Source organism: Pseudopipra pipra, chromosome 3 (assembly GCF_036250125.1).
Source record: "Pseudopipra pipra isolate bDixPip1 chromosome 3, bDixPip1.hap1, whole genome shotgun sequence".
Classification (NCBI taxonomy): Eukaryota; Metazoa; Chordata; class Aves; order Passeriformes; family Pipridae; genus Pseudopipra; species Pseudopipra pipra.
In genome coordinates, this window is record NC_087551.1 from 112627839 (window position 1) to 112655013 (window position 27175).

Consider the following 27175-nt stretch of genomic DNA (forward strand, 5'->3'; position numbering starts at 1 on the left):
ATTTCTTCCTCGTGGAGAGAGGCCATGGATCCCTCACTAATCTCACATTTGCTAAAATGCTTTCTCTGCAAAGAGAAAAGCATCTTTGCAAAGGACACTGAGAGGTCCTCAAAATTATATCAGATCTGTCTGCTCTCATCATTACTTTCCTATGGTCATGGCAACTGGAATTAGTAGGTTTACTACCCATTGTATGTTTACTACCAGTTGTAAGTCAGTATTTCCAACTATCTAACTTTTGGAAGAGTTCAATCCACTTTTTCAGTCTTGACACCACATTTTCTATTTCTCAGTAAATATAAACTTAATATATTATGAAAGTTTCCTTAATATTGCAATTTTGTTTGTGTCCTTGTTGCTTTCCTGCGTTATACAATTGTCATTTGCTTCATGGGATCCCCTGGCTGAGATCCAGAAATGTGGGTAAGATACCAAATAACACTGATGTAATTTCACTGCTGCAGGATTGCTTTAGAATGTGTTTACATCATTGTTATTGGTCATTGGTGGCTTTCTCTTGACTCTCTGGGTCACCTCCTGTATTGCCCTCCAAAGTCCTCCTGCATGCAAGTCTTCTTCCATTTGTGCTACAGGCAACACACAAATCTCTTTGCTGGGGAGAATTGCTATCAGGATGGTAATTGCTTCTACTAATTATGCAGTCTCTGTTGACTAAAGAGAGAGCCTTGGTTTAAACCAAGCTGTTTAAACTAGTTTCCTAACTACACACTCGTTAGACAATATGAATCCTAGATGATGTGCTGTTGTGCTCCTAAAAAGCATAATGAGTAAATGAGACCCTGGCACCATGAGATTAAATTGTATCCAGTTAGTGGGACTCAACTTTTTTTCTATCTATGTACTATGATTTCTGCTACTTTAGGTGTGATTGGTGAGGCAAAGCTGTAGATACCGTATGAGCTTCCCAAATGCAACAGTGACTGTGAGACAAATTTTCATGAGCCAATTTAGGCTTTCAGTTCTACTAACTAAACCTGTTTCCTTCAGAGGGAATTATGCATAAGAGTATGAGAGACTCATTTGTATCAGATTCATCTCGTCTTTAATGGCAAATGTTGCATATTATCTTAAAGGGATTCAGCCTCACTGTTTTGTTGCTTTACCTCTGTTTCAGCATGGGATAAGCTAAATCATACTTCTCTGCACTTACAGAAGGTGAAAAAATGTAATTATCATGACTCAGTTAACATAACATCCCATAAACCTCTATGACTTACTCATATATCCAAACAATTATTCTTTCACTGCCTGTTCAGCTATTTTGTTAACTGACACTGTCCTCTACGCCAAGAACTTTGAGCAAAGCCACAGCTTTGGTCTCTTGCCTGTATGTTTGACTGACCTTTTATTACTTCAGTAAAGGTCTGGGTCCCAATTCACCACGAAAGTAAACGGATACAATTGTGTTGACTTCAGTGGAATTGCACACACTTAAGCCAACGGTGAATTTGGACCTCAGTAACTACATTTCCTTTTATAAGGCTGCTGGATGAGTGCTTGGGGAACAGTTAGGTTGTCAAATAAAGGCAATAGCTTTATCTTTCTAGACTGTATTTATAGTGCACTCTTCCTACCAGACTTTGCCCTGCTGAAGCCAATTGTTCCAGGTTTTATATCAGCCAGATCAGAGAAAAGGAGAAACAATTAAGGATGAAATAGGAGGCATTATAAAAATGGTGTTACTCACTGTTTGCAATACAATGATTTTGGCATAAAGCAAATCAAAAGGCAGCTGAAGCTCTCCTATATTTCCTGGTCATGCTTGCTTTCTTCAAATCATGCTGTTTCATGTGGTTAAATCAAGTTATATTCTTTCTTTTCTTTCTTTTCTGATTGACTGCAGGTCAAAGGGGGGTTTGACTATGCAAAAAAAAAAAAAAAAGAAAAAAGTTTTGGGCTGAATTAAAGATTAAGCATCAAATCGAAAATCTTTAAATCAAAGCAGTTACTTATTTCTTTGAGTACATCTATTGTAACAGATGAAACAGTACTGAGGGTCAGATTCAAGAATCAGAACTCATTATGGTCCCTGGTGCAATTTTGTTCAGGGAAAATTACCACTATTTAAACAATTCTCAAGCACAGTTCATGTTCTGGGGTGGGCCCAAAACTCTTAACAAGCAGGTTAGATGCAGCCATGTTAATTTGAGTCTCTGAGGGTTTCATAGGATGGAAGTGACCAGATCATGTAGTTGACCATAAAACAGGACCTGAAATTATTTAGTTTACTGGAATATATGTAAACTTTGTGTCTGAGTCAGAATATTTGGAAGAGTTGGGATATTTGGGCTCAATCATCCTGTCTGTTCATAAAAGAGGAATATTTTAGCCTCCAAGGAAAGAAGCCTAATCATAAAGTGATAGTTTATCTTTGAATCATAGAATCATTAAGGTTGGAAAAGACCTCCAAGTTCATCGAGTCCAACCTGTGCCCCATCCCCACCTTGTCACCCAGCCCAGAGCACTGAGTGCCACGTTCAGTTGTTCCTTGAACACCCCCAGGGATGGGGACTCCACCACCTCCCTGGGCAGTCCATTTCAATGCTTGACAACCCTTTCCATGAAGACATTCCTCCTGATGTCCAACCTGAACCTCCCCTGGTGCAACCTGAGTCCATTTCCTCTGTGTCGTACTCTACCCCTGCTCCCCAAAGTGACAAGACACTGAAATTATTAGTCTGGCTACTTCTGAAGATATAAACTAATTTAAATAATAGTATTAATAAACAACCCACCACCCCCCACATAACCAACAAAAATCCCGGTCTTCCCTCTCTTTGCTGAACTGAGAGTCTTGCTTTACAGCAGAAGAGGGATTTCAGGGAGACATGGCAGCAGCCAGCATTGTTTGTTTTCCACTGTAATTTTAACCAAATGTTTCTTTCAGGCAAGGTATTTCTCCAAGGACATTGCTAGGATTTCAGACTATTTCAGGAAAGCAAAAAAATAGTCAAAACTGAAATGTAAAGAAGAGAGAGATGAATACAAATACATTTGGGTTGGCTTTGCTCAGTGGAAGTCCTTTCCCAGCTGGCCCAGAGTTCTCTGCTGCAACCCAAGAATATCCTGAGGTTGCACCTGGGAGCACTCTGAGCATTTGAGGTTCTTCAGTTAAAATTAGAAGAAGGAAAGGGGTTTATTGTACCTTTACATCTTTATATTATCATGTTAACCTGCAGGTAAATGATGTGATAGCAGTTCTGTTCAATAGCAGTGGTTCAAAATCTGTTCAGTGTGGATGAACTCAAAGCAAGAAGGTTAAAAAACAAAACTACGCCAAGTTTCTGACAACGTCTCAGTAAAAATTTACCTTTGGTTTTATAGCATGATGTTGGTCTTTGAAAATAAGATGAATTTTCTCTTGCTAGGAGTAGTGCATTAGTCTAGGGGTGTAAACCAAAGGAGAATTTTCCCTATTAGTTGCTTAGGACATTTGAACACAACAATGGCCCTTGTTTGTCAGGTTTAATCCAACACTCAACTGTCTAAGTGTAGATGCCTACAATGTAGATGTCTATAATGAAGATGCATATATTGGATTTGGTTATTAGATCCCCTATAACAGAAGCACAGATGAGACCACTCTGGTGTGGGAGTATGCTCATCCTCAGAAACTGAGTCAGGCAATCACATCTTTAAAACTCTTTTTTCCCCATTGAAAGGAAAGGGAAAGTACAGTAAGAAATTCGGAAGAGTGTTATAGATATCAAAAAGTAGGTGAAATGTGTTTGAGTGTCTTTTCTGAGTTTAGCAATTTTGGAAAATCCTGGAGGCAAAATCAAGTCTGTCTGGAAATTTGCTTTCCTTTTTGTTTGTTTAGTTTCTTCCTGGGGACAGTCGTGAAAAACTGTAGGGAATAGGAGGATATTAATAAGCGTGATTGGGAATGTGTTTGTGAAGGGTTGGAAAATACACAGGTGAAGCAGGAAAGTCACTGAGGGTTACTGAAAGATACAGCAGACCAACTGTGGGACATCAGCATCCCATGTGCCAGTTCTTTCCAGTGGGAGTGAGAAGTTTATCCTGCAGCAGAAGAACGAAAGAGTGGCTGGAGATGCCATAAAAAATTACTTCCCATAAGAGGAAGACAGTGAGGGGAGAGGGAAATAGGGCATGGGAACATCAAAGATACAGTTGAGAAAAGGTAAGAAATTAGGATTCATTGATAAAATAGCAAAGACAATTGGAAAAAATTACTTTTCTATGGCCAAAGCCTAATTCAGGCTTAAAATTTCAGGACAATCATATGTGCATTATCCATAGCGTTTTTCTTTTTCCCTGAATATTACAATTCAAGCCTTGCTCAAACTTTCCACACAGTTTCCTGTGCAAAAAGGAAACTTTCCACACAGTTTCCTGTGCTTTGCTGTGAGATTCCGAGTTTTCTCAGTCAGGCAGCACCTCCTCATAAATACCACCAGCACAAGACAGAGGAAGATCTGTCTCACTGTCTGGAGTCTTCAGTTGGACATGTACTTCTCCTTTTATCTGTTGTTTTTTTTTTGTTTTTTTTTTTTTTTTTTTTTTTTGTGTTTAAGGTTTTTAGGCAACTAAGAGTCTTCTTTTTCCACTGTTCAGTGGTACCTCTGTGATTCCTACCCAAGCAATTCATCCTGTGATTCCTCCAGCAGTTGCACACTTTCTTATGCCCATGATTTTATTCATTTGCCTTGGGTATAAACACTCAGCACTGTTGCCAGCTCAGTGTACATAAGTTTACGGAAGTAATCCACATAATAATCCAAATACTTTCAGATTAGTGTGACAGGCACTTTCTTACTTTTCAGCATTAGTAATCCTATATTTTCACTTCCCAAACCACTATGATTGTCAGCCAGATAAGGGTTAGCGGGAAAAGATATATTCTCTTTTAAGAGCTGTTCCCAAGTTAATCTCATTGCAAAGCTCTCCATAATTTATTTACTGAAGATGATTTAAAAAAATCAGATTGGGAGAGGGGGAGGGTGATGCCTAACTTGTGTGCATGGAATAAATAGCATTCTTAGTTTAGTATCTTCTGGACAAAAGTTGATATGACAAAAATAATCCCTGTGACTGGGAATATGCGGGGCCCTTTCTGGCACACCCATCTACAAAGCCAAAGAATGAATGAGGATATGAGGGCAAGGAATTGAGATATTCTTTGATCCTAAGCACCAGGATATAAGTATAATATTTGGGACAATGTGGGAAAGATGATTATAGTTGCTTCCCATGTTCTGCCTGTCCCACAGGCAGACAGCTTTATACCTTTCCTTAGTGCTGGCGTGGTTGTGTAAAGCAGGAAAAAAAAATTTGCTTCCACTGTCATGAATTATTGAGAGAATTAATTCATTAATGGCTAATGGCGGACAATATAAACAGTAGCGAGATAAGCTGGTTTGTGAAACAGCACATTGAAAGCACTGGATGAAAGTTTCTAAATATATTCAGTTTTTCCTTTTCTGGCAGAGATTTTTACCACTGAGAATGGAATTATATCACTCTCAGATATTTATATCCACAAGATAAAACTTCTCCCCATATCATATGTCAACTCTAGGGATGGCTTAATTCATATAAAAATATTAATATTTTTAATATTAACAGGACAAAAATGAAAATTTTCAGAAGGCATCTGATCATTTTTAAGAGCAAGGTTGGACGTGTTATGTACTGTCTCCTTCTTCTCAATGCATTTCTCACATTTCGAAATGTAAATTATCATACTATTTTTATACATGCTCCATATTTATCATTTTAATGACAAAGTTCATAAAAAAGAAAGGCAGCTGGTCGGGGTACATTCCCTACACTCTGTTGACATACTAATGGGAATGAAAAAGCAGCTAATGGCCAGTCAGAGGTGTTGAAGTTGCAGGATAAGATCTGTGTAGTTGCTCTCTTTACAGCTTATTGCAACAGGAAAATAATTCATCCTGAATCCTGAGTCTCCTTCAAAAACTAAGTAAAAACATAAGGAAGTTAAATTAAAAAATATGTTACACAGCCAGAAGTTTTCAAGTGACAGATTTGGAGATAAGAAAAACTGCTTTACTGAATTATCTGGTACATAGGATGATATTTTCCATGCTTGGTTGATTCTTTCTGGCATTTTTTTTTTTTTAATTCAGATTTTCAACTTTTTATGTGATTTAAAAAATTTATTTATTTACTTGTATTTCTTTTGCAGTATCTAGTCCACCTCACCATTTGGAGAGAAGGTCACATTATTAGGACTTTACTGATGTTGCCAGGACATGTTTTACTGCCGTTGTCCCTACATCTCCTTCCTCTTTTTTCTGTCCCCATTCTTCCAGAAATAAATGTAACCCAGTGAGAGCAAAATGCTGCAATGCAAATCCAGGTTTTTTTTTCTCTTACACCCATTTTTGATATTTAAATAAATGAGACAGACAATAATAATAGATAAGAGGCAGGATGATTATAGGTGAGGAGCTAAAACAGAGCAATGAAGTGTTCTGTGAAATGTCAAAGAGGTTTATAGAACAGAGAGGAATAATTCCAACTGGGGCTATACTGGGCTTTCCTGTCTTTTAAAAGAAATTAAGCAAAATAAATCAGAAAAGGAAAAACTATTTGACCCATGTGACTTTGCACATCATTATCAATGCATTTTATAGCATTTCAGGTCTGATAAAATTTCCTCCAAATAAAACCGGATTTTTCTAGGACTGTCCTGGGTTATCCATGAAACACTCTGGGACATTGTCTGCGAGAATAGGAGCTGGCAAATGTCACATCCATGCGAGGCAGTGTCTTAACAATTATTGTACAGAAATACAAGGACTCTGGCTTAGGCTGTGTCCAAACCCTGCTGAGTTTACCAGCCCAGGCAGAGCTGTAAAAACCAGTAATCTTAGTGTGAGTCTCAAAGGTTTACAAACTCTGACAGAGGAGTTTGGTTGGAGACAGAGTTACTCAAACTAGTTTTCTTGCTCTAGGCCTAGGACTTTATCCTAGCTAGGATGAACCCCCAGGGCTTTGTGGGGTCCTGGAAGCTGCCTTTATATCTCCCATAAAGAGGACACTCTTGTTAATTCGTGGTTCTTACTTTTAGCAGTGACACTGAGATAATTTCAGTTTCTCTGAGCCAGGGGGGTTTTCTCATGGATGTGAAATATTGCGATGGTTTTGTTTCAGGCCGATTTAGACATTTACATTATATTTAAAGAACACTTTAATTTCCCGACAACTTGAAATCCTGCTCTTCAGCCAAATATAATTGGTTTTATTCCATCCTTTGACACTCCAAATGTTAGATTGAAGTAGAATATTACTGATTTTCCATCTTGGTTGTATTGATCCTTATTTGTAAGAAAAAGGTTATGAAAAATTGTATCTAATCTCAAATCTTGCCTGTTTTTTCTCCCTGCTGCATCAATGTGTAATAGCAATTGCTGGGAATCATAGTTGGAGTCCCTTCAGTGCAGAAGCTCAGAAAAGTAGATACACCACCAACAGTTTGGCAAAAAGTCAAGTCAAGAAATATTTCCAGCCTGTTGTCCTAGAAAGCCTGAGACGTGAGATACCTGGTTTTGTTCACATGAAGACAATGTTCTTACAAGTGAATCCCCTAATCAGATTCAGTTCTGCATCCTAGTCACTCCATCTTCCCTCATCATTAGCAAGACTTTGATCAGTTCTTGGGTCTGTGTGGCTGTGACTGTATACAACCCATAGAAATGTTCAAAATATTCTCCTCCTTTCAGATCCGTTTTATTTCCTTCTAGACCTAAAGAAAATAAATAAAAGCCAGTTGAGGAATTGGCCTTTCCAGCAATGCATGACAGGGTGAGTGTAGGTAAGGAGGTTGTTGGAAATTTGAATGTGAATTTTGGGTGAGCTGCACTGAACTGATGCTTAAACTCTTCTGTTTGGTGTAAGATTTGCTTTCCTAAGACCTCAGTTCTTAATCTACCTTTTTGATGCAACTCTGGACAGGATCCAATGAAACATATAGAACCATAGAATCACAGAGCAGTTTGGGTTGGAAGGGACCCTAAAGCTCATCTCATTCCAACCCCTCACTATGGGCATGGACACCTTCCACTAGACCAGGCTGCTCAGAACCTCATCCAACCTGACCTTGAACACTTCCAGGGATAGGGCATCCCTGGGAAGTTCCACAGACTTCACACGCTGTCAATTTTTTGTGGACCGAACTGAAATAGTGCTTAAACTCTTCTTTTTGGTTTAATGTTCACTTTCCTAAGACCCTCATTCTTTAATGGGCATTTTTTATATGCACACGATCCACTAAGACTTACCCTGGCAAGTTCCACAGACTACAATAAATGTGTCTTCCTGAATGAAGCTCAGCACAAACCATATTTTTGCCAGCTTGGACTTGTCCTAGAAGGACAATTGTATCTTCTGTCTCTGAATACTGGCAAAGGCTGCCTTTAAGCAGGCAGGACAGATAAAAGTCACAGGAGGTGCTGCACTCAGAAACAAGTAACTCTGTCCATATTTTTACATGGATTGATACGACAAAAACATCCTCTTTCTTTTGCAATGGGTCCTGTATAAAGCTATTTTCATTAGGCTTGAGTAAACCCTCCTTTTAAAGCTTGACCATGTCCACATGAACATTATTCCACCCATCCCAAGTCCTATAAAATCACCTGCTGTCTGTAAAGGCAAAACTTTTTGTCATGCAGCAAGTAGTACTGCAGAACAAGAATAAGATACAGTTTTAGCTCTTTGCTGTTGACAGTCAGGAGCTGTGTTGTTCCAGGAGATGACAGGAGTCTTCATTTCTCCCACTGTATGAAGGCAGGCAGCAACTTGCTGGACCACTGGAAGAATAACACTCCTGCATGACTAGAAATTTTTTCCACTTGGTAGAGATTCCTAGAAGGAGCCACTGTTTAAGCTACTCCTATCCCTTCTTACTTCTACTCTGTTCCCATGACCTGGGGAAAGGGATGCTGAGAAGTGATCACTGGTAAGGGGTGAGTGTGTCATGGACCCGGGCAGACAACTTCCAGTCCTTGCTTGCTAAGCACTGATCAAGCTGTATCCCATAATAATATGGTGCCACCGCCTTTGTCTAAATGTGTGTTTAGAGGAGGAGTTGTTTGATTTTTTGGAGAAAGAATAAGTACGAGAGAAAATGCCTACAGCATAACTAAAAAGTTGTTGCTCTAATTTTTCTCCTCGCTTTAGAATCCTCTGTTGGCTTTAATTAAGCGCTCGAATTAAGATCGTAAAGCAAACACCATTTGATGTTTTTTTTTTTTTTAAATGAAAGCAAGCTCACTCACCAGGTGGGTTTCTCCTCAGGTGCTCGCTGCTCTAATATAGACAATCCACAGGGGCATCTCTGCAGGCAGTGTGGTTTCTTCCCAAGTGCTTGGGGCTCAGAAAAGGTGCCCATCCCCTCCTCTTCCCTGCTGTCCCCAACTGTGTTGTGAGAAGAGTTTTGCAGTTCCATGAGCATCTGAAGGATGTGAGCAGCCAGGAGGGAGAGGGATCCGTGAGGGCGGATCTCGGATTCATAACTGGGGGCAATGAGAGGAAATTGAGCAAAAGGAAAATGAGGCTGGATATCTAGACAAACTTCTTAAGTGTCTTGTTAGATCATTTGTGAAGGAGTGTCCCAGAGGTAACCACAGATGCTCTGTTGGTTGAGTCATTTAAAAGTATCTGTCTAGGTCATCACACACTCCCTTTTACTGCAGCATCTAAAAAGCAATCACAGAGGCTTAGAAAATTGGGCCAAGAGGGACCTGGGGAGGTCATTTTGGTCTCAAGAGATGGATGATTCTACTTCAAACATCCCCAGAAGACACCCATCAAACAATAACGATCTATACAACCCCTCATGAGGAAAAGAACTATTATTTTTCCCACCATAAATATGAAAAATCAAAAATACAGGGAAGGTAAATGTTTAAACCAAGTCACACAGAAATTATAGAGATGGGAATTGAAGTCAAAGCCTTACAGAGAAAATGCAGCACCAAAAGAACATTCTTCTTTGGTCTAACTGGTCTGTACACAGGAATTGGTGAGCATCCTTTTTCATGCACCACTGCTTTTATTCTGTTCTTCTGATTAGAGAGATGGATTCCTGGTTCTCTTCAGTCACCATGAAATTTATTATTTCCTCAGTAAATTCTTTAATGAGGATTGATCATTATTGGCAATTTGCCGGTTCCAACAAAAAGCATCATTTACTGCAAACATATTGAATGTTTTTTGATTGTGATTTTTTGTAGACTTTGTCACTTTAAATTTATTCCTAAAAACAGTGGTTTAGTGGTGGACCTGGCATGCTGGTTTGATGGTTGAATACAATGATCTTAAAGGTCTTTTCTAACCTTAATGATTCTGTGATTCTATGAATTATCATCTCCCTCACTTTCCCCGAGAGCTGAACACTCTTCAGTGAAAAAGAAGGAAAATATTCCCAGGCAAAACTGGGAAGCTGAGAACTGTTATTAAGTAGCTGATCTTATACACCTCTTGTCCTTATTGTATCAGCCACCACTAAGAAGAAAATGAAAAACACTTGACAATTTCTTAATGGAATTTTGTTCCTGTTGGGATCTCTTCCAGATTGTATTGTGCTATGCTGATGGTGAGCTGCTACAAACATTTCCTGAGGATAATGGTGAGGTGCAAACTTCTGTTGATGGACAATCTGGTAAAATAGAGAAAAAAAGCCCACATTATCTTTTCAATGTAAATTACTTCTGAAACATTTGAATATTTAAAACTTTATTGAGGCTTATCAGTAATCTGAACCTGGTCTATAGGATTTGTCAGCAGTTGAAGAGCCAACACCCGTTTTGTTAACGAAACTATTCAAGTTATTCTGGATTTACACCAATGACATGAAGTGATGATATAAGCTCTGGCTTTTGAAAATCTATATTTGAAAACCAGTTACTTTGGATGTCTTTGGTTTTGGATGACAATTTTGCTTCACTTGCTTTGCTGTGGGTTAGCGTGTGTGATCATGATTTTATGAAAATCAAACACCTGTTTCGCACTTGACACTCAAAATATCACAAGGCCAAAGTGATTCCAAATCTAGATCCCCCATGTTGCCAGCTTGTAATCTGATCTCTGTGGGGATAATATGCATCGCTGATTGCAGCAGGACAGGAATGAACAACTCAGTCTGGAGGTAGGGAGGAGGAAGGTGCAGAACTAATAAGGTTGGGAGACTTGATTGCCTATATCCTAAAAGAATTTAGCACCTTTTTTTTTTTTTTTGTGTGTGTGTGTGTAGGATTCATCTCATCCAAATTTACAAGTAAAAAAATCAGATTTCTGTGTAATAGTCACCCCAGACTCTCTTTAAAATTGGTGGAAAGAAATGAGCATCTTCTGAGAGGCCATTTGTTGACTTACTATATACACTTCTTTTAGGGAGAAATGAAGCCCCTCAGGAACTGCCTATTCCAGAGGATTTGTTGATTCTAAAGGAAGTGTAAGTGGTCTAGACTAGATAGAGACAACTAACTTTTAGACCCCTAGTTTTGTGCAATGTCATTTGTCTGATTTTAGGGATCCATTTATTTCTTGTGGAATTTTAGATGCTGGTTCTGAAAGCACGGTCAGATGCGGTTTCTCAGTGAATGAGTTGAGCAGCTCTAATAAAAATACAAGTATAATCCATGCCATCCTCAAAGGCACTCAGAAAATGCATGCATGTCTGGTCCTGACTTGTTAACAACCATAAAGACAGCACTTGGAAGCATTTAATACAGCTGTATGAACCAGGCACTCTCAAACAGCTTCATCTGCTGTATTTCCTCCCAGTGGCAAGTAAAAAAAATCCAGTATAATTAGGGCATAATTCTGTTAAATTTGTGCAATAAAAGCATTATTAAAAGAAAGAAAAGATTGCCCTTATAGGCTGTGCTGCAGTGGAATCAAGCATAGCTTGTTAGAGTTATTTTTGTTATTATTGCATTACTTGGCTATTGTGTTACCCCCGAAATGCTGTAAAGGAAGGAAAAGGCCGTGTAGATGGAATTTCAAAGTGACTCTTTTATTCAATATTAAAGTTTCATTGGCTACATATGTTCAGAGTGAGGTCTTGGAGGAGTTGTTTGCCATGTGTGCAACTGAAACTCAGCTCCCTGCGACCAAATTTCCCATGGACACAACCTACCCACAGATCCCACCAACCCTCACAGCCACTTAATGCCTGGACCTTCCAGCACAGGCTGCTTTGCCTCCTGATGGTTTATCACGTAATGTCGTGACAAGGTAAAAGAGGACAGAGTGAGGGATGCCCTTGAGGTCACAGCCAACTTTTTCCAAATCTGAAAAAGTCACTTCAGCAAGGTTAGTGATTTTATGAGGAAGCTAAATTAATCTCAAATCTGCCCCAAGTTTACTCTTTGCAGAAGTGCAGGCGCAGACATCCTGCCTATTAAGGGCAGAAGCAGAAAGATTTGAAAGGCATTGATGTTCAGCAGAATGTGACATTTCTTTATGTCCTGGGGAGAATAACATTTTACCAGGCTACAGAGTATGCCTACACTACATTTCACATCCCTGCTCTCAAAGCAACACCTTCAGTCTGTTGTAGATACGCTGAAGAAGTACGTCACATTGACTCAAGCAACAACATTAACTACAGGAGCATAAAGTGTGAGATGTAGAGTCTGCAAGAGAAGACACATGTGCAGAGCTTTAAAGGTGTAGATTTGCCCCTCTACACTTCTGAGACCCCACCTGGAGTACTGCATTCAGCTCTGGGGCACTCAACACAGAAAGAATGTTGAGGGTAACAAAGTTAATCAGAGGGAGGAGCACATCTCTTGTGAGTAAAGGCTGAAAAGAATTCATATTGTTCAGCCAAGAAATGAGGTGGCTTTGGGGGTGACCTAGTTGTGGCCTTCCAGTGCCTGAAGGGAGCATACAGGAAAGATGGAGAGAGACTGTTTACAAAGGCCTGGAGTGATAGGACAAGGAGGAATGGCTTCACACTGACAGAACGTAGCTCTAAATTAGATATCAGGAAGAAATTCTTTATTGTGAGGGTAGTGAGGCCCTGGCACAGGCTGCCCAAAAAAAGCTGTGGCTGCCCTATCTCTGGAAGTGTTCAAGGCCAGGTTGGACAAGGCTTGGAGCAACCTGGGATAGTGGAAGATGTCCCTGCCCATGGCAGGGGTTGCAGAAAAATGAGCTTTAAGATCCCTTCCAACCCAAACCATTCTACAATTCTACGAATCTTTGACAGAGCTCTTAAAGAGAAGTCCATATGAGTGCCTGAGAGACCAATGAAAATACTGGGGACTTTAAAATGAAAACTTCTGCAGAAAAGTCTGTTTCTTAATACAGTAGAGAAGCTCACTCCTAAACCCTGAAGGTGAGATTCTTCCAGCTAACACAGTTACAATTCAGTTTCAGAACTGCATCTGTGAAGGCAGTGCCTTTACATGAGCTGGGTACTGATGTTCCCAGTAAGTGAAGGGAGATCTTATCCATACAGCCAGCTGGGGCAGGTAACAATCTCGCCTTGGAGTGGACACCTCCATCTGCCCAGGGAGACTGTGAATTCTCCCTCTCTGGAGACATTGAAAACCCACCTGGATATGTTCCTGTGTCACCTGCTTTAGGAGACTGTGCTTTAGCAAGGGGGTTGGACTGGATGATCTCCAAATGTTCCATCCACCCCTAACTATTCTGTGAGTCTGTGATTCTGTGGTCTGATCATCTGGACAGTCAGCTAGACTGTTGGCTATGTTGACTTAAGGAAAGGTTCAGTTCCCTACACACATTGTGCCACTTCTGGCAATGTAAGGCTTTCCATTTGGCCTCCAGTTTCTCCTCCAGACCTTATGGGTCTCCTGTAAGGCTTCTGTCACATCTGCTAGCGTTGTGCAGATGTCTCAGGAATGTTGGAGGAACTCAAATGACACTGGAAGCCTGTGTTTAATAACTGAATCTGGAGCTTTGTCTAAATCTGAAGCTGAATCCTATTAAAGTAGCAGAATTCAGTTGCCTTGACACAAGTTCCTCATGCCATTTGAAGTACTCCTGGATATCCAAGACATCTGCACAACACTGACAGATATGACATGGGGCTGATGGAAACCAGCAGCCTTCTGGAGTGGCAGCTGGAGGCCAGAGGGGAAATCCATGAGGTCTCAGATGGCATAAGATGTCTATGTGTGAGTGACTGAACAGACCCATAAGTGTCTATATTGGAACCAGTTTCCTCCAGTTCCCCTTTTAGTTAATGAAGAGAAACAAGAGGCACAACTCATTTTCCTAAACTTCAGCTTGTCCTCCCCATTGATGATTTTGGAAATATTTACCACTTTTCTGATACAGTGGCCTTAAGCCACTTTAAAGAATGGACTCCCCAAAAATAGAGACCTACATCTCCATTCTGCGAGGAAAAACCCTTGGAACTTTCTCTTGTTTCAAAGACAGACAATTCTGAAATTTAATTTGAAATTTAATAATTCTTATAATGATAATAATGATAATAATAGACTGTGATGTTAATTTTAATTTTATATTAGCAATTCAAATTGCAGGCACTGCTTTGAAAATAGTGTATTGCATTATATAGTAATTATGATGTAATAATTAAATGGTAATAATGTTAATCTTTTAATTCATCATGAATTTAAAAGGAAAAGAAACCTGGTCAATAGGGATTATTCACTTGAAGACACTTGATCTAAATGCCATGTAATTTTTTTCCATTTTTAAAATTGAACTTATTTTCCAGTGTTGATTTGTGCAAAATAAAGCACATTTTGTCCTTTCTTAGGATTTCCCACCATGATTATCTCTGGCTTGATTTGTTTTTTCCTCACCTCCAAAGCTGCTTCATGGCTCTGCTTCCATTTGCAGCTCTAAAGATGAGCCAGACCTTGCTAGTCCGCTCTGTGATGTGATTCCCGCTCATGTTTCAGGCAGGAAAGAAGGGCTGCACCTGAGACACGTTAATTTAACGACATCATCCCCTGGTACCAGTGGTTCATAGTGATCTGCTTTATCATGTACTGGATTCCCAGCTGGCAAAAACGAGCTCGCTTCTCTCCCGGTTTACACCAGCCCTGTGCAGGCAGGGAGGATGGCAGAGCAGATTCCCTGAGCTGGACAGCCTGGCCAACAGTTTTTTAGTGTAATTTAATTTTTTTATATCTCTCTTTGCATCTGCCAGTTCAACATGGTGCAGCCTTTTGCTGTGTTACCCAGGCTGAGAAGTGTCCACAGCTATCAGCTTTCACCAAATTGCTGAAGGGTGAAATTTCACCATTTCTGCCAGAAAAAAACAGTTTTGTTTTTTTTTTTTCTTTTCTCCTTTTAACCCCTTCATCTAGGCAAATAGCATCATCTCCCTAGAGAATCAGATCCTCTGTAAGAACAGAAGGACTTTTTAATTCCTGTACCTCAACTGGAAATCTGTCATACCCTCCCTTGCTTTTTCTCCCTGATACACCCAGACTATTCAGCAAAGCAGCAAATATTTTCTGAAGCCAGGATATATCAGAAGTGCATGATTGGAGGAAAAAAGATGTTACCAAAAGGCTAAAGCTCAGTCCTGAGAATCAGGACACCTGGTTTCTCTCCATGGCTCTGCTCCTGTGTCCCAGCCAGTCATTTATCCTCTGTGAAGGTTTATTTACCTTTCTGCATTTCTATTTAATTAGAAACCATTTAGAATTTGCCAGGCACAAATTGACAAATTAACATTTAGTAGTCATTGGATGACTGAGACAAAAAATGATCTGTGCTGTAAAATGGAAAAATATTAATGAAAGTTATTAATATTAATGCAATATGTTACAGGTATCATTTAATCTGTTATTGCAGAATTCTTTGCAGGCTTGTTGCTGAGCTATCATTTAACCTTTCCAAGCTCCCCAACAGTTTGAAGCTGCTTTCTTTCTGAATCCACAGCTTTTATCCAGCACAAAAGAATGGTTTCTCTCTTTAAGCCCCCTTCCCACTACATTACATTTCAAACTGTGTTACACAGGTAACATTATGGGCTGCTGCACATGCAGACCATGAAGTAATTCAGCATGACACATGACAAGCAAAGATGTGTTGAAATACCTGAGACTATTAGATCCAAACAAGCCTCCATTAAAGTTTTTTACTGCCACATAAATATTCTCCTGGCTGACCAGTGTCTCAAAGGAATAAATATCCCATTAGAGGAAAAACAAAAGCCCAGGTATTGCCCAAGTATGAGGTCGTGAAAAGCAAAACAAGAGAAGTACTCCTATTTTTGTACATCTTATATTAGAAATAACAAAACCCAACAATAATTGTAAAAAAATGATGACACTGAAAATGGATAATAGAAGACATATATGGTAAAGGACATTAGAGACATGTAAGAATTTTTCACAAAGAAAAGGCTGATGAAAAAATGAAGGGAAATTTGTTGAGGGAGTATTGAAAGACTGGTGAAGTTGCTGGAATCAATCTCAAGGTACAAAAGACTGTCAAGATGATACTTAAATAGGATTTTTCACTTTTCCAATATTACACTGTAGAAATAATCTGGATTAAGATGGATTTAAGGAAGTCATGTAGAAGGACTAGAGCAAAAGCAGTGCAGAATGTTCATGGAGAAGGAATGAGGTGGTAACAGCCCTGTTCTAACCAGAGGTGTGGAGAATGGCTGAGAATGTCGGAGAGCTGGGAAAGGATCAGAAAACAAAAAGGAAAAATAGGTGATGGGTGAAGTAAGTCTTGAATTAAGCTTTGGAGATGATAAACATATTCCTAATGAGCGATGATGAGGCATAGCTGGGCTGATGGGAAAAGAGCTACCTGGAAAATTTCTTTCGCGGGAAGGTTACAGTAAGTTAAAAGTTGCTCATCAAAAAGAGACTGGAAAAGACACTGAGGAACAAGTTATTTGAACAAACAGATGTTTCCACATAAAGAAATAGAGTAGGAAAGATGCTTGCCTAGAGTTGGGGATGTGTAAGCAGCTTCCCAAAACTTTTCATTCTGTTAGAACTGCTAAATTGGCTGGAGATAGCATAAAGTATGACATACTCAGGCTTCATTTCTCTGTGCATGGATCTGCAAGTAATGTGGACTACCAGTGTGATAAACCCTGTCTGCTCTAGGCCAGAGGGAGCTGTGGAAAACAAAAATTCAAGAAATAATTGGATCTTTTTGGTCAGTGCTACTTGTGAATTGAAAGTAGGATGATAAAAGCTGGGTGGTTCTCCAGTAGCTCTTCGAGATAAGCTGTTCTTTCTAATTCATGAGAATGGGTGACTGGAAATGCAGGAAAGGATGAATAGATTTGTTCAGTACTGTCAGGGACTAAAGGCAGTGTCAGTAATGAAAACTGTAAGAAAAATTCACAATATTTGTGGTGTGCTGCAGTTTGTCAGTGGGGGACGACACAACAGCATCATGAACATCAACTTGTGGTTCTAGAACACTCCCACAAGTATTTTAGAAAATGGTGCTCTTGTATCTTCTAAAGAAAAGTTATGCCATTTTAAAATTACAATTTCTAAAATACTGGAGTGTGTTTTACCACATTATTTCTGTCTTCCTTTCTATCTGCTCCCTTTTTCCCCCCTTGTGATCTCAAATGACAGAGGAAAATAAACCAAAAGTAACAGTGAGCCATGTTTATTATGCACAGTAAGCACAGGTCCCTGGTAGGATACTTTGGCCAGATGTTGGTTTTTGCTGAGGCTGTTTTTCAGTTGGAAAACCAGTTAAACCATCCCCTTGGGAATTTCTTCTGTGTGGATAAATCTCCATATGCTGAGGAGCAAGTTTAGCCGTTCCTGTATAAACCACTCTCTGGTGTCAAGAGCATAAGTAAAATAACACAATCTTGGACATTCCTTCAAGCCACAGTTTCCTTGTCATTGGAACAAGTTCCTTGCTGTCCAAGCATAATGGGGAGAATTGGGGTAGCTTTGGGGATACTCTAATTTAGACCATGAATGAGTCAGGTCCTTGGTGACATGAGGCATTTGAGATTATCCAAAAACTGCCCTGTTCTTGGACCAGACAAATATCAAACTGGAACAAACAGCGTTCTGAACTCTGAATCTATCCTTGGAAGTTCATGTTTTACTTACTGTACTCACCTAAACAAAATGTGGTGATGCCAGTTTAGAAAACAATGCAATACCAGGGTCTGTGTCTTTCATTCTTCATAAATGGTTCTCTTTTTTGTGTGTATTTGTGGCCGTGTCTCTCTAAGATGAAAGTCAAGTGATGTCGAATGTCCACCAGGGAAAAAGAAGTCTTCAAAAGCATCTTAACAGTTCACCACATGAGGAATGTGAATAGTGATGGGAAAGTTAAAAAAATCACTCACAATTTTGTTGTACTGAACTTAAGGATAACTAAGAGAACAGGACTAAATTAGTTAGGTAGGATCCCATTTTAGCCCTCCTAGTAAAAATATATATGCTTTGATTGTGCAAAAGGTTTTGATTTGATAAAAGAACCATTAAAAACTGTTACAAAACACTGGAATAATTTACATTTTAATTTATATTACCTAGGGCTAGTTTTTCCTATAGACAGACCTGGAGAGTTGGCAGTTGCCCATGTTAACAGAGGCCGAAAGGAAGCATTTTTTTGAGTTATTTAATCTCCATTTATAGGCTTCTGATTAATTTGGATGTTTAGCCATCAAAGATCAGATTTCCTGAATGGCATATTCATGTTCTTCTTAGTAAGGACAGCAGCATGTTTTGGGCCACAGAATGTAAAATATCTAAACCAGCCCTGTTATACATGATGTCAGACTGTAATGGTCCCTTCTGGGTGAAAAAAAGCCATGTAACTACAAAACAGTACATATTTCACTGCATTCAGCAATAACATCCTGGAATGTCTAACAGGGAATGAACAAAACTTGCAATCATATTAAAACATATGTTTTTTTGAACCTGGTTTATTGAGATATTTAGGATACTCTGTCTAGTTTCCAGTCCAATAATTTTGTATCATTTAATGTTGATTTTAAGATATTTTAACAGCATTTATTTTATATTTCTTTTCAGTGCATGGAATTGTTGAGCAACCAATTCCGTTCCCTGTGAAATTAATCTGAAACAACTTTTATTCAGTGATTGTTCCTCTATGAAACTTATCTTTTTAATTTTTATTGTCCTTTTGTCCTTTTTTGTTCTGTTGAATGTTTTTTTTCATGTTTTGGAATTTCCTTAAAGTTCTTAGTGGGCTTGTTATTATTTGGTGTATGTTAGAATATGTGGTAGTTATTTTAAATGCCTCCAGAAATATTAGGTTACCTAAAATCTATCAAGTGATCTTGTAATCTCATCACAGAATCACACAGTCAATCACTGATGGTAATTTTTAACAATCTTGGCATAACAAAGAAATTCTAGAAGAGGAAAATATGCTGGTGTCATATCAGTACATTTAAAAACAGAGATAAATGGACTGACAAGAAGGATAGTCTGATTACTTTGAAGTTGACCCTAGAAAAAATACTAGAAAAGTTGCTGCAAGACTAATTTAATAATGACTTTTAAAATTACAGGATATAGAGCATTCCTCAGTGTATAAATTCTTTGAGGATTCAAATTGTTCAAGCCTTATTAGATAAACAGAAACGTATGGAGACCTGACCCTTCACTGTACGGTTTAAACACTTTGGCAGTTTCCATTACTAAATGGTCTTATGCTATTTGTAGGATTTAGTTTGTTCCTAATTATTCCTAAAAATTAAGTTCATTGTCATTAATCCTACTAACCATGGGATTTTCTTTGATGTCTTTAGCTTCCCTTATCAATTTTCTACACTTTATAATGTTTAATTTATACTGCTGTGTGTGTTAGGGTCTGTTTCTTTCCCGTTGTCACACGTTGCATTCTTATTTCTAATTAGTGCATTTCCATTGCCTTTGAACAAAGTTTTACTGTTACACAAGCTGGTCTCACATCTTCATAAGCTCCTCTTAAAATATCCCAATGTTCATTCTCATTTTCCTGATTTTTTTTTCCTACCTTTTAAATCTCTTTATAATTCCCCAGTTTTGAGAAATGAATTATTTTGGAGAGTCAAGTGTATTTATTGCTGGTTTGTCCTGTCCTCTCTCTGTATGGAGTGCAATCTAATAATAACAGTTGGTCCCTAGGCTACCACCAACTGCCAGCCCATAATTAATTCGTCTTTATATTTTTCTTAAATTTGAAGAGAAGTTTACTGCTGGTTGCATATGTCTCCCAAATTGAAGCCTCCCATTAAAAAAATATTTCCTTATGTTTTTTTTTCATCGTGGATAGTTGCTCAGGAAGTAACTCAAATTGTTTTAGTCACTGATCTGTGACATCTCCTGCTTTCTCAAATACCTCAGTCCCACTTTATAAACAGCAGCTAAACATACACAGCTATAACACATTTGCATGATCTATAGTCACTTGATATCCTGAATTTCTAAACTTTCAGTAATATCAAACCAAAACTATTCTAAATGAAACAGAACCAATGAAGCCCATACCCTGTATTCCTGTGTCTCCAAGACCATGCTTCCAACTCCCACGTGGTCACATGGCAATAGCTCTGCTTCTTCCCTCAGCCACTGTCCTCCCACGACAATCCCAGCTCAATCCCAGCACCTGATCTTTGTTTTTCTTCAGCCTGTCCAGCAGCTCAATCAGTATTTGCTGAATTTGGTTTGATTTGGGCATATTATAAGTGACTGGCATTAGAGATGAGCATTCTCTTATTTTTCTCCTTTTTTTATCTTTTTATTAAAACAGATTAATGTTAACTAAGGATTCCATAAACTGTTGGTGGAGATGAGAACTGATGGGTAGATGACATATATGGGACTGTTGTGTGAACTACATCTCCTTATACACTTAAATAATCACATAATACCTTCCCTTGTTTGCTTGCTGCTTCCTAAACAGGTTATAACAATAAATCTTAAAACACAAGAGGTACAATGAGATTTTAGTGCCAGAGATTTTAATTCATTACAACTGTCCTCCTAAATTTCAGTTATACTATAATGCCACAACTCAGTAGGAGCTGTTGACACCTTACCTAGATTCCTTCTACAGATATTAAATTAAAAAAAAAGAAGCCTGGCTCTTTATATTGTCACACACTTTGCATAAACACTTGAGTTTGTTAACAGTGGAATAAAGTTTGATATATCTCAGGTCTCTCTTTTTCACATCTTCTTCCTGCTTATGTTACTCTTGCTTAAACTATCTTGTGCCTGCTCCAAAAAGCCTGCTGGATAAAAGTTAGCTCTGTTCCTGGCATTAGTTATCATGTTCTTAAAACTAGATCTTATTTATATATTAATGTAATCCTTTAATGATAGAACCCAGGTTTCCATAAACGCCAGACCTCAAACCCAACCTGTTGTTCACCTCCTGCTGTTTCTGTCTCCAGCCTGAGGCAGGAGGGATCCTAAAGTGAAGTCTGGACAGCCACTGATGCGAATCAAGCCCAGCCTTTGCAAAAATGAGCTCGGGAAAGATTCTGAGTAACCCTGAGGCGATAAAGCTTTGCTGTGTGAAATACAGGTGAAATCCTACAACCTCAATGACATTGGGTGAGTTTTCCTGGGAGTTTTGGCACATCTCTCAGACAAAAGATGAAGTAACATGAAGTGAGTGCAAAGCTGTTAAAAACAAAAGGGGCTCGGATTTCAAGTTTGTAGCATATCCATGTGCACTGTTACATTAGGAAGAACTCTAGAATAACTGTAAGCTGGATCAAAGTCAATGTTGGCTGTCTGCTCCTTCACAGATCTATTGTCCAAATCATTTTATCCTTTGCTTCCCAGTGGAAGAATCCTCCTTTGGAGGTTCAGCAATTGTTTACATATGTTTTCTCTTTCAAACTCATCTCTTGACTAATCTAAGTTCACTGGAGGTGGCCCGAGCAGTGAATTAGCCTGTAAATCATGTATTTACCTCACACAGAGATCTAGTCATATGGTTTTGATAGCTGGGAGTTTGTACAACTACCATGAATCCCTTCTTTCCATCTATTTGACTTTTATATTTTTATTTACAATCAGCAAACCATGGGACAAAATCTGGTGGAGCAGCTCAGTTTGCATTACTATAGACATAGTACAAAGCCTCCATGAATGGATTTTGAAGGAGGGTTAAATAACGTTGTGTATAAATGTAATTGTAAAAGGACCTCTTGCATGCCACTGGAGTTCATCACTGTCAGGTTTTGATCTTAACAGTTTTCAGGGCAAGTGAATATTGGAGATCTCCAGAGAATCATTTAGGATGCTTCCATACGTGGATGCTCGATGTGTCTCTGAGTGCAATACCTGTCCAAATCAGCACCCAATACATTCTCCAGTGCCATATGAGTGAACTCAGTGAACTCTGTGCCACTGGAAAAAAACTTGGGTTTATATAAGAGATATAACCCCAAAGCTGTGGCTATTTGTGCTTGTATGGAAAACTCTGTGTGTTTTTATTAATTTGGTGTATGTCTATTTTGCTATTCTGTTTTATGCTTTAAACACTGGGTACTCATGAGGCCTTTATTCAAGTCTGCAATACCCCAGACTCATGAAGCTCTTTCCAGCAGATCAGAGAATTTCTCCAGTTCTTTTTTTTCCCTTTCCTTTTCCTGTTGCCTTAGTTTCTGTGTAGGTGGGGGATTGGAAGATAAACACTACATTGTGCGTGCACAGCTTGGCAGTGATACACAATAAATAACAGTACTGGACTGTTTGGCATCACAGTTTTGGCTTGCTGTGCCTGCTGACCAGCAACAGGACCCAAGGGAATGACATAGAGCTGTGTCAGGGGAGGTTTAGGTTGGGTGTTAGGAACAGCTTCTTCACCCAGAGAGTGGAGTGCTGGGTGCTGGAACAGGCTCCCCAGGTCAAAGCACCAAGGCTGCCAGAGTTCAAGGAGTGTTTGTTCAATGTTCTCAGGCACATGGTGGGATTCTTGGGGTGTCCTATGTGGGGCCAGGAGTTGGACTCAATGATTCTTGTGGGTCCCTTCCAATTCAGGATATTTTATGATTCTAGGATTCTCTCTCAAAACTGGAAAGAGCATATCAGTGGTACCAAAGGGGGGAAAGTAAACCACAGGGGCAAGCCTGGGGAGTTCCCAATAGTTTTTACCCTGCTTATTAAAGATCTACACTAAATCCTATTTACTGGTGTTTCACTCTTTTACCCGGAGGCAGAGACTGAAGGCAGATTGTAATTTATTACCTCATTGTACTTGCCATGTTGTTTCTTAAGATCCATGGAAAAGTCTGAGAGGATTCCTATCTTCTCTGTTTTGAAAGCCTGTGGCCCTGAATTCTGCACAAGAGATTTTAGCAGTGATTATTCATTCCAAATTTCTCCTTTAAATCCTTTGAGAATAAATAAATGGAGCTCCCACATATGGCTTTCCTCTTCACTGCTTGTTTTTTTTTTTGTCTTTTCTTTTCTTTTTACAGAGCTGTTCTCATCTCAAAGTCTCCTTTTTCTTGAATTCTGCTGGTTTAATTCAGTCATTTTAATATGTGAGCACTAGAGAGAATAGGAGCAGGAATCAGGTTTGTGCTGTTAGATTGATAAACAGATGCTAAGCCGATGTGACACAGATGCTACTGCTGAGCCAGGAAAAGCAGGTCAAGGTTATTAGGAGAAAGTGCAGCACTGTCTCATAGCTGTGAGCAAAAAGGCCCTGCATGGAGCCAGCTTTTCCTCTCTTCCCTCCTCTCTCTCTTTCTCACTCTTGATTGTCTGGTGGCTGTGCATGTTTTGGGAACTTTAATTAATTCGTGTAAAAGCAGGAATCATTGAATATTTTACATGTCTGTTTTATTATATTTACAGCAAATCTTGTAACCCTCACACAAACACATGACAAAAGTAGCTGGCTCCTCTGGTTTTAAGGGGCACTGAGTTTCTCTTCTAGAACACAACACTGGGATAATAATTCTCTCTCAGACAATCCTGAAAAATCTGAAGGCTCTGTGACAATATTGGATGAAATCCTTGGGCTTTTGCTGGGTATGATTTCAGGCCAAAGTAGAACAATGCATTTGAACTGTAAAAATAGATTTTTTTTCCTTTTTTTTTTTCCCCCAATAGAAACAGCATTCCATGTACATAAGGTTTAAGAAAAATCATTTGCCCTACAAAGGCATAAAGTGGAATTAGTTCAGGAACTCTAAAAATGGATAGTTTTCATTCCTGTACATCTACTCTTCAAGTAAAATACTGAATATTGGGTTGGATGTGAAAATTCACTACAGGTTGCTGTCTGGTTAATCACAGAATCCTAGAACAGATGGAGTTAGAAGGGATTTTAAAGATCACCTCTTTCCAACACCCTATCATGGGTAGGGACACCTTCCACTATCCCAGGCTGCTCCAAACCCTGTCCGACCTGATCTTGAACACTTCCAGGGGCAGTCACAGCTTCTCTGGGCAACCTATGCCAGGGCCTCACCACCCTCACAGGAAAGATTTCTTCCTAACATCTATTATCTAAATATCTCCTTATTTGGTTTAAAACTGTTTTCCCTTGTCCTGTCCGTCCAGACCCTTGTCCAAAGTCCCTCTCCATCTGTCTTGAAGCCCCTTTAGGCTTTGGAAGGGGCTTTAAGGTTTCCCTGGAGTCTCCTCTTCTCCAGGTTGAGCACCTCCAGCTCTCCCAGCCTCTCTCCAGAGCAGAAGTGCTTCAGCCCTCTGAGCACATTATATATGTATGTAGAAAAAAAAGGTTAATATAAAGTGTAAGTATGATGTTTGTCTATCTACCCTCCATGTGATCACATTTGATGCAATGTTTATATTATCAGTCCCATTGGAGCAAAAAATTCCTGGTATGATATGTACCCCAGTGCCCATTTTTCTGGAAACATTAAGTGGTTACATTTGGCAAGAAAAGCAGCTACACGATAGAATGAGCAGGGATCATTATAGACATCTGTATTATTTCAGCAACAGATTTGTCCCAGACATTATTCATAAATTCAAAAGCTTTAACCTAAGACAGTCCATTAGATAATTCAGTTTCTCCTCCTTCATTCTACTGGCCATTGCATTTCGTCTACTCTTCCCTGTGTCAAGACCAGTAATTTGTATTTGGCTGAAGTAGTTCACATTGAGAGATGATTGGAGCTAATCTGAAGACATCAAAAGCTGGAGACTCCATCAGTCATCCTAGTTGTTTGTTCCAGTGCTCAAAACTCATGACTGTTTTTTGATTTCCATTTGTCTGTCTTTAACTTACAGTCAGTCTTGTTATGTCTTTGTCTGCTGGCTCAGTTGTCTCACATTTTGATTCATTTTCTCTGTGCTTCAAAATACATAAAAGTGTGTTTGTGGTTTTCTTTTTCTCTGGGGTCCTTTTCATTCTTGATGTGTTTTCCAATTCTTGTACATCAGAAAAGGATGTGATACTTCAGTGTGGAGAATCCATACTTGAATCACAGAATCACAACACTGTTAGGGTTTGAAGGGACATCTGGAGATCATCCAGTCCAAACCCCCGAGCCAAGGCAGGGTCATCTGGACCAGGTGACACAAGAATGTGTCCAAGTGGGTTTTGAATGTCTCCAAACAGTGAATTCCATTATCTTCCTGGGCAGCTTGTTCCAGTGCTCTGCCACCCTCAATATAAAGAAGTTCCTCCTCATGCTGAGGTGGAATTTCTTGTGTTTTAGTTTATGGCTATCACTCCTTGTCCTGTTCCTGGGCACAACCAAAAAGAATCTGGCACCATCCTCTTGGCCCCTGCCTTTGACATATTTATATGTATTGATGAGATCTTCCCTCAATCTTCTCTAGACTAATCAGGCCCAGCTCCTCTCTTTCCTGGAGAACAGGATGGACCCCGAGAGAAATTAAGCTGGAGGGATGAGCTGGGAAGGACTTCCAGAAATTAAACAAACACACACTCAAAAGTCTGCACCCAGGACAGAGACATGCCATGAAACTCCAGAGCCTGGGGATTTAATGACTACAAAGCAGGTCTGTGGTCAAAGATGCTTGATGGACAACAAGCTAAAGATGAGTAAGCAGTGCAGCCTCACGGTGGTGGAGGCCAACTTCATCCTGGGTACATTAAGAGAAATGTAAGAGCAGATTAAATGAAGTGATTATTACCCTGTGTTTGCTTACGGGAAGCCCTACATTGTGAAACTGGAGTGTGTCCAGTGCAGGCTTTTAAGGTAGTTGGAGTGTAAAGCACATTTTGTGGAAGGCCGAGGGATTAGGTCTGTTCCACCTTGAGAAGACAGGGGTGAGGGGCAGTCTAATTGATGTTTTCAGTCTCTTAATAGGAGTTTGAGGAAATGATAGAACCAAACTGTCATCTGACATGCACAAGGATAAGACAAAAACCTAACCATGTAATAAATGTAATTATAAATAGATATAAAAAAAAATTAAAAAGAGAGAATTATGAGGCAGTGGAACTTTAGAGATACTCAAACCAAACTAGGCAAGACCTTGGTCATCTTAATGCAATGTTGAAGCTCATCCTGCCTTGAGTAGGATGTTGAACTACAGCCCTCCAGAGATCCATTGTAAACTATATTGTTCAATTTTTTTGTTGTTTTAAGTTTTTTAGTTCCTTTTTCAATATACTTTTTCAGAAAAAAAAAGGACAGGAATAAAATGTAGTCCTGACTGTGAATCTGCCTGCTCTAAATGAGGGAATCACTCCCAGTTTTTATGAACTACACATGAAAAAGTGAGTTGACACATTTGACATTATCTATAGCTGTGTGATTTTTCAGGTTTTTTTCTTCTTCTCAGTAGTATTGGCTGAAATTGGAAAAAAAAAAGTCAATTATTTAGACTATTAGTCAAAATCAGAATGAAAATCAGCTTGTTTCAATTGAGGAACACTGTTGTAGAGCCTCATGGGATTCTGGATGCCTTTGTGGTCTGTATGACCTGTGGAACACAGAGTCTTCTCTCAAAATAAGGCAGAGGGTATGTCCTGGGGTCTTACAGCTTAGAGCACCATAAGAGATTCAGTGTGACTGGCAAATCAAAATCTTGCTGGAGTAAGATATAAAACCCAGAAGCTGCAACCCCAGCAGGGCCCCACAAGCATTTTCTGAGACAAAACATTACGAGGGTGTTGGCTTTGCTACATATTTTTTTTTTCTGCAAAGACACCCAACAATTTTTTGAATCAGAATTTTCAGTCAGCCCATCTTTTAAGAACCTGATCTGTT